Genomic DNA, 9,228 nt, shown 5'->3' with positions numbered 1-9,228 from the left:
TGTCAAGTGTAATGTACAGAGAGGGGTCATTTCTCTGCAAAAAGCCTCTTAATAATGACACAGTGAAATCTATAAAACTTCACTGCGTCACTTTTAGGAAACTGTTATGTCAAAATCTTGCACCTGCCACACAGTAGGGATAAGACTGAGGCAAACGCTTTCACATGGGGCTTTCCCCATATGATACAATTCTCACACCTAAGCAGGAGTGCAGATGAGATGAAGACTCTCCAGGGGAGCACAAAACGTGAGGCTTGTGTCCAAGAGTGCAGTGGACAGGACTAAACTGGAGTAGTGTGCAAGAAAAAGATGAGCCTCATTTATAAAGCCATGCGCCAGTTTTGCGCTACTGATGCGTCACTTTTGTGACGCATTCGCGGTATAAAACATGTGCCTTGTTGCACCATATTTAAAAAGTGACACATGTAGGTAGATGCGTCACTTTTTAAACCTTTGCGCCACATTATACCTCTGTCAAGTGTTATGTACTTTACAATGATGTTACCTGTGTTAACTCAGTGTAGGAAGCATATTGAGTTTGTTTGCATAGAGGAATTGTATTTGGTAAAATAGTGAGGTTTCAGTAATGACATGGAATGCTTGTACATAGGACCTGTGCTGTGCTTCCTAAATGTGATGTCAAACACGATTTTGTGGAAAATGAATGGCTTTTATATTTTTGAGTATAATGTGGCGCAGAGGTTTAAAAAGTGACGCATCTAGCTACATGCGTCACTTTTTAAAAATAGCGCAAAAAGGTACATGTTTGGGCTTTCCTGGGGAGCGTAGGTGATGAAGCTTATGTCTAAGAGTGCAGTGGACTAGGCTTCATGAAGCCTATCCCTGACTGCACTCTTAGACACAGGCGTCAATTTGACTTTTTACAATGATGTTACCTGTGTTAACTCAGTGTAGGAACCATATACAGTTTGTTTGCATAGAGGAATTGTATTTTGTAAAATAGTGAGGTTTCAGTAATGACATGGAATGCTTGTACATAAGACCTGTGCTGTGTTTCCTAAATGTGACGATTTTGGGGAAAATGACTGGTTTTTACATTTTTGAGTATAATGTGGCGCAGAGGTTTAAAAAGTGACGCATCTACCTACATGCGTCACTTTTTAAATATGGTGCAAAAAGGTACATGTTTGGGCTTTCCTGGGGAGCGTCGGTGGTGAGGCTTGTGTCTAAGAGTGCAGTGGACTAGGCTTCATGAAGCCTATGCTTGTACATAGGACCTGTGCTGTGTTTCCTAAATGTGATGTCAAAAACGATTTTGGGTAAAATTAATGGCTTTTACATTTTTGAGTAAAATGTGGCGCAGAGGTTTAAAAAGAGACGCATCTAGCTACATGCGTCACTTTTTAAATATGGCGCAAAAAAGTACATATTTGGGCTCTCCTGGGAAGCGTAGGTGGTGAGGCCTGTGTCTAAGAGTGCAGTGGACTAAGCTTCATGAAGCCTATGCTTGTACATAGGACCTGTGCTGTGTTTCCTAAATGTGATGTCAAAAACGATTTTGGGGAAAATAAATGGCTTTTAAATTTTTGAGTATAATGTGGCGCAGAGGTTTAAAAACAGACGCATTTTTATTTTTTTTATTTTCCCCAAAATCGTTTATGACATCACATTTAGTAAACACAGCACAGGTCATATGTACAAGCATCTGCCTCACAGCAGAGATAAGACTGAGGCAAAAGCTTTCACATGGAGCTTCACAATTTTACAAAATACAATTCCTCTATGCAAACAAACTCAATATGCTTCCTACACTAAGTTAACACAGGTAACATTATTGTACACAGTCAAATTGACACCTGTATCTAAGAATGCAGATGGGGATAGGCTTCATGAAGCCTAGTCCACTGCACTCTTAGATACAAGCCTCACCACCTACGCTCCCCAGGAAAGCCCAAACATGTACCTTTTTGCACCTTATTTAAAAAGTGACGCATGTAGTTAGATGCGTCACTTTTTAAACCTCTGCGCCACATTATACTCAAAAATGTAAAAACCATTCATTTTCCACAAAATAGCATAGATCCTATGTACAAACATCTGCCTCACAGCAGGGATAAGACTGAGGCAAAAGCTTTCACATGGAGCTTCACAATTTTACAAAATACAATTCCTCTATGCAAACAAACTCAATATGCTTACTACACTGAGTTAACACAGGTAACATCATTGAAAAGAGTCAAATTGACACCTATGTCTAAGAGTGCAGTCGGGGATAGGCTTCATGTAGCCTAGTCCACTGCACTCTTAGACACAAGCCTCACCACCTACGCTCCCCAGGAAACCCCAAACATGTACCTTTTTGCACCATATTTAAAAAGTGACGCATGTAGGTAGATGCGTCACTTTTTAAACCTCTGCGCCACAATATACTCAAAGATGTAAAAACCATTCATTTTCCCCAAAATAGCACAGATACTATGTACAACCATCTGCCTCACAGCAGGGATAAGACTGAGGCAAACGCTTTCACATGGAGCTTCACAATTTTACAAAATACAATTCCTCTATGCAAACAAACTCAATATGCTTCCTACACTGAGTTAACACAGGTAACATTAAATATGGCGCAAAAAGGTACATGTTTGGGCTTTCCTGGGAAGAGTAGGTGGTGAGGCCTGTGTCTAAGAGTGCAGTGGACTAGGCTTTATGAAGCCTATGCTTGTACATAGGACCTGTGCTGTGTTTCCTAAATGTGATGTCAAAAACAATTTTGGGGAAAATAAATGGCTTTTACATTTTTGAGTATAATGTGGCGCAGAGGTTTAAAAACAGACGCATCTACTTTTTTTTATTTTCCCCAAAATCCTTTATGACATCACATTTAGTAAACACAGCACAGGTCCTATGTACAAGCATCTGCCTCACAGCAGAGTTAAGACTGAGGCAAACGCTTTCACATGGAGCTTCACAATTTTACAAAATACAATTCCTCTATGCAAACAAACTCAATATGCTTCCTACACTGAGTTAACACAGGTTACATCATTGTAAAGAGTCAAATTGACACCTGTGTCTAAAAATGCAGACGGGGATAGGCTTCATGAAGCCTATGCTTGTACATAGGACCTGTGCTGTGTTTCCTAAATGTGATGTCAAAAACGTTTTTGGGGAAAATAAATGGCTTTTACATTTTTGAGTATAATGTGGCGCAGAGGTTTAAAAACAGACGCATCTATTTTTTTTTTATTTCCCCCAAAATCGTTTATGACCTCACATTTAGTAAACACAGCACAGGTCCTATGTACAAGCATCTGCTCACAGCAGAGATAAGACTGAGGCAAAAGCTTTCACATGGAGCTTCACAATTTTACAAAAAACAATTCCTCTATGCAAACAAACTCAATATGCTTCCTACACTAAGTTAACACAGGTAACATCATTGTAAAGAGTCAAATTGACACCTGTATCTAAGAATGCAGACGGGGATAGGCTTCATGAAGCCTAGTCCACTGCACTCTTAGATACAAGCCTCACCACCTACGCTCCCCAGGAAAGCCCAAACATGTACCTTTTTGCACCATATTTAAAAAGTGACGCATGTAGTTAGATGCGTCACTTTTTAAACCTCTGCGCCACATTATACTCAAAAATTTAAAAAACATTCATTTTCCACAAAATAGCATAGATCCTATGTACAAACATCTGCCTCACAGCAGGGATAACACTGAGGCAAAAGCTTTCACATGGAGCTTCACAATTTCACAAAATACAATTCCTCTATGCAAACAAACTCAATATGCTTACTACACTGAGTTAACACAGGTAACATCATTGTAAAGAGTCAAATTGACACCTGTGTCTAAGAGTGCAGTCGGAGATAGGCTTCATGAAGCCTAGTCCACTGCACTCTTAGACACAAGCCTCACCACCTACGCTCCCGAGGAAACCCCAAACATGTACCTTTTTGCACCATATTTAAAAAGTGACGCATGTAGGTAGATGCGTCACTTTTTAAACCTCTGCGCTACAATATACTCAAAGATGTAAAAACCATTCATTTTCCCCAAAATAGCACAGATCCTATGTACAACCATCTGCCTCACAGCAGGGATAAGACTGAGGCAAACACTTTCACATGGAGCTTCACAATTTTACAAAATACAATTCCTCTATGCAAACAAACTCAATATGCTTCCTACACTGAGTTAACACAGGTAACATCATTGTAAAGAGTCAAATTGACACCTGTGCCTCTGGGCCGGTCACTCCTCCACGCACTGCGCACACTCCCCGTGGGTGTGCCCTGCTGCCCGTTCCCGCCGCTGCTCGCAGCTGTGCCCCTGACCACGAGGCGTGGTCTCTGCTTCTGAAGCGCAGCGCCGCTTCTGCTGCCTGCGTGACCTCTTCTTTTCCTGCCTCTGCCTCCGCACTCTGGTCTGTCCCCCCTGTGTTGGGACTGCTTTCCCCCGCTTTGCCCAGCTTTTTTCTTCCTGCCAGTCTCTTGCCCAGTCCGCCGCTTTCCCGCCGTTTTTCCCGCCGTTTTTACTCCTGCTGTGCCCCCGCCACATCCCCGCTCCCTGCCGCTGATCCCCTGCGGCCCCGCCCCCCTCCACCAGGAGCCTTCCCATTCGCCGCCCCGCTCCCGCCTCCCAGCTGCCCCTCCCTCGCTCCGCCCACTCCACCCTCCTCCTATGGCAGAGTGGCCAACGCGCAGCGTGCACGCGCAGCGGGCGCGCCGATTGTGCGCCGAAGGCGCGCCAAAGGTAAGCCCGTCTGCGCCCGTCTGCGCCCGTCCGCGCTTGGACCGCGCCCAGTGCCAGGAACCCTGGCCCTCGCAGACCCCAGCCCTCCCGCCGGACCTACGACGCCGCCACCATCAATGCACTCAACACCGGCCGAATCCCAGGCTGCTACCGAGCCACCCCGAAACGGACCCACGGACCCTTCAGCTGCCACGCCTGCAAGTTCACCTGCATCCGGACCTGCCCCGCACCAACACCCGCCAAGCCGAACAGCAGCAGCAACCACCTGAAGTGCATCCTCCTCAACACCCGCTCCGTCCACAGACACGCCATCGAACTCTGGAACCTCCTCGACACCACAGCTCCTGACGTCGCCTTCCTCACGGAAACCTGGATGAACGACTCCTCAGCGCCCGACATCGCCATCGCCATCCCAGAGGGCTACAAGATCATCCGAAGGGATCGCATCAACAACACAGGAGGAGGCAACGCCATCATCCACAGGGACACCATCCGCATCACGACCAACACCGACGACACCCTGACAACCGCCGAACACCTGCACTTCCAGATCCACACCGACCCAAAGACCACCCTCAGAGGCACCCTGATCTACCGACCCCCGGGACCACGCACACAATTCAGCGAGGACATCGCCGACTTCATCAGCCCGCAGGCCCTCCCCTCCGCTGACTACATCCTCCTGGGGGACATCAACTTCCAACTGGAGAACAACAACGACCGCAACACCATCACCCTGCTCGACAACCTAGCCAACCTCGGCCTCAAGCAGCTGGTGTCCACCCCCACCCACCTCGCCGGACACACACTCGACGCTGTCTTCTCATCCAGCAAAGACCTCGCCTTCAGCCACGCCACCGGACTCCACTGGACGGACCACAGCTGCGTCCACTTCACCTTCAAAAGAACGACGATCCACCACCACCTGCAACAGGTTGCTCGAAGAAGCTGGAACAAGATCACAGCCGACCAGCTCGCCGTGTCCCTGAGCCAGCACCCTCCCTCCAGCTCAGCGAACCCCAGCCAGGCCGCCGACAACCTCACGAAGTGGATCAGCAACTGCGCGGACGAACTCGCCCCACTGAGGACCCCGCCCAGCAGACCCGGCAGCAAGAAGGCCCCATGGTTCACCGACGAACTCAAGAGCTCCAAGAAGAACTGCCGAGCCCTCGAGAAAGCCTGGAGAAGAGAACCAACACCGGACAACATGACCACCCTCAAGCTTGCCACCCGGAAGCACCACCAACTGATCCGCGCCACCAAGAAAACTGCATTCAAGGACCGGCTGGACAACAACGCACACAACTGCAAGGAACTCTTCAACATCGTGAAAGAGCTCTCCAACCCCAACGCCGGAAACAACGACATCACCCCATCGCAAGACCTCTGCAACTCCCTCGCCTCCTACTTCCACAACAAGATCGCGGACATACACAACAGCTTCAGCACCCAACCGATGCACGCCACGACCGAACCACCGCCCCCCACCACCACCCTCCGCGCCTGGACTCCGATCAGCACCGATGACACCGTCCGCATGATGAACTCTATCCACTCCGGATCTCCAGCTGACCCATGCCCTCACCACGTCTTCAACAAGGCCGACGCCGTCATCGCACCCCACCTGCGGGACATCATCAACACCTCCTTCGACACCGCCACCTTCCCGGAGAGCTGGAAGCACGCCGAACTCAGCGCCCTACTCAAGAAACCTACAGCGGACCCCACCGAACTCAAGAATTACCGCCCCATCTCGCTCCTCCCGTTTCCAGCCAAAGTCATCGAGAAGACCGTCAACAAACAGCTGGCCACCTTCCTCGAGACGAATGGATCCCTCGACCCCTCCCAGTCTGGCTTCCGAGCCAACCACAGCACCGAGACCGCCCTCATCGCTGCCACCGATGACATCCGAGCCCTGATGGACATCGGAGAAACAGCGGCCCTCATCCTCCTAGACCTCTCCGTGGCTTTTGACACTGTCTGCCACCGCACCCTAGTGCAGCGCCTCAGCAACGTCGGAATCCAGGAGAAAGCACTGGAATGGATCATCTCCTTCCTCGACGGAAGAACACAGAGAGTCCGCCTACCACCGTACAAGTCAGAGGCCACCGAAGTCATCTGCGGCGTCCCTCAAGGATCCTCGCTGAGCCCCACCCTCTTCAACGTCTACATGAGCCCCCTCGCGGCCATCGCACGCCAGCACAACCTCAACATCATCTCCTACGCGGACGACACCCAGCTGATCCTCTCCCTGACCAACGACCCCGCCGCCGCCAGAGCCAACCTTCACGAAGGGATGAAAGAAGTAACCGAGTGGATGACGACCAGCCGCCTGAAACTGAACTCAGACAAGACGGAAGTCCTCATCCTGGGCTCCTCGCCCTCCACCTGGGACGACTCCTGGTGGCCCCCCGCCCTGGGCACCGCACCCAAACCGACAGACCACGCACGCAACCTGGGCTTCATCCTGGACTCCTCCCTCTCCATGACCAGACAAGTCAACGCCGTCTCCTCGTCGTGCTTCAACATCCTGCGCATGCTACGGAAGATCTTCCGGTGGATCCCCACCGAGACCAGGAAGACGGTCACCCAGGCCCTCGTCACCAGCCGTCTGGACTACGGCAACGCCCTCTACGCCGGAACCACCGCCAAGCTCCAGAAGAGACTCCAGCGGATCCAGAACACCTCAGCCAGACTCATCCTCGACATCCCACTACACAGCCACATCTCCGGACATCTGAGAGACCTCCATTGGCTCCCCGTCAACAAAAGAATCACCTTCCGTCTCCTCACCCACGCACACAAAGCCCTTCACGATCAGGGCCCGAGCTACCTCAACAACCGCATCAACTTCTACGCTCCCAAACGCCACCTCCGATCAGCCAGTCACGCCCTCGCCGCCGTTCCCCGCGTCCGAAGAGCGACAACAGGAGGAAGGTCCTTCTCCTACCTGGCCGCCAAGACCTGGAACTCCCTCCCGACCGACCTGCGCCTGACCCAAGACCACCTCTCCTTCAGGAAGAAGCTCAAGACCTGGCTGTTCGAGCAGTAGCAGCACCCCCCCCCTCCCCCAAGCGCCTTGAGACCCTCCGGGTAAGTAGTGCGCTCTACAAATGTCTTGATTGATTGATTGATTGATTGACACCTGTGTCTAAGAGTGCAGTCGGGGATAGGCTTCATGGAGCCTAGTCCACTGCACTCTTAGACACAAGCCTCACCACCTACCCTCCCCAGGAAAACCCAAAAATGTACCTTTTTGCGCCATATTTAAAAAGTGATGCATGTAGTTAGATGCGTCACTTTTTAAACCTCTGTGCCACATTATACTCAAAAATGTAAAAAACATTCATTTTCCCCAAAATAGCACAGATCCTATGTACAAGCATCTGCCTCACAGCAGGGATAAGACTGAGGCAAACGCTTTCACATGGAGCTTCACAATTTTACAAAATACAATTCCTCTATGCAAACAAACTCAATATGCTTCCTACACTGAGTTAACACAGGTAATATCATTGTAAAGAGTCAAATTGACACCTGTGTCTAAGAGTTCAGTCGGGGATAGGCTTCATGAAGCCTAGTCCACTGCACTCTTAGACACAAGCCTCACCACCTACGCTCCCCAGGAAACCCCAAACATGTACCTTTTTGCACCATATTTAAAAAGTGACGCATGTAGGTAGATGCGTCACTTTTTAAACCTCTGCGCCACAATATACTCAAAGATGTAAAAACCATTAATTTTCCCCAAAATAGCACAGATCCTATGTACAACCATCTGTCTCACAGCAGGGATAAGACTGAGGCAAACGCTTTCACATGGAGCTTCACAATTTTACAAAATACAATTCCTCTATGCAAACAAACTCAATATGCTTCCTACACTGAGTTAACACAGGTAACATCATTGTAAAGAGTCAAATTGACACCTGTGTCTAAGAGTGCAGTCGGGGATAGGCTTCATGGAGCCTAGTCCACTGCACTCTTAGACACAAGCCTCACCACCTACGCTCCCAAGGAAAACCCAAACATGTACCTTTTTGCGCCATATTTAAAATGTGACGCATGTAGTTAGATGCGTCACTTTTTAAACCTCTGCGCCACATTATACTCAAAAATGTAAAAACCATTCATTTTCCCCAAAATAGCACAGATCCTATGTACAAGCTCCTGCCTCACAGCAGGGATAAGACTGAGGCAAACGCTTTCACATGGAGCTTCACAATTTTACAAAATACAATTCCTCTATGCAAACAAACTCAATATGCTTCCTACACTGAGTTAACACAGGTAATATCATTGTAAAGAGTCAAATTGACACCTGTGTCTAAGAATGCAGACGGGGATAGGCTTCATGGAGCCTAGTCCACTGCACTCTTAGATACAAGCCTCACATCCTACGCTCCCCAGGAAAGCCCAAACATGTACTTTTTTGCACCATATTTAAAAAGTGATGCATGTAGTTAGATGCGTCACTTTTTAAACCTCTGACCCACATTATACT

Source organism: Lissotriton helveticus, chromosome 1_1, assembly GCF_964261635.1.
Source record: "Lissotriton helveticus chromosome 1_1, aLisHel1.1, whole genome shotgun sequence".
NCBI lineage: Eukaryota > Metazoa > Chordata > Amphibia > Caudata > Salamandridae > Lissotriton > Lissotriton helveticus.
The sequence above is the reverse complement of the archived record's forward strand: the minus strand, read 5'-3'. Positions refer to the sequence as shown.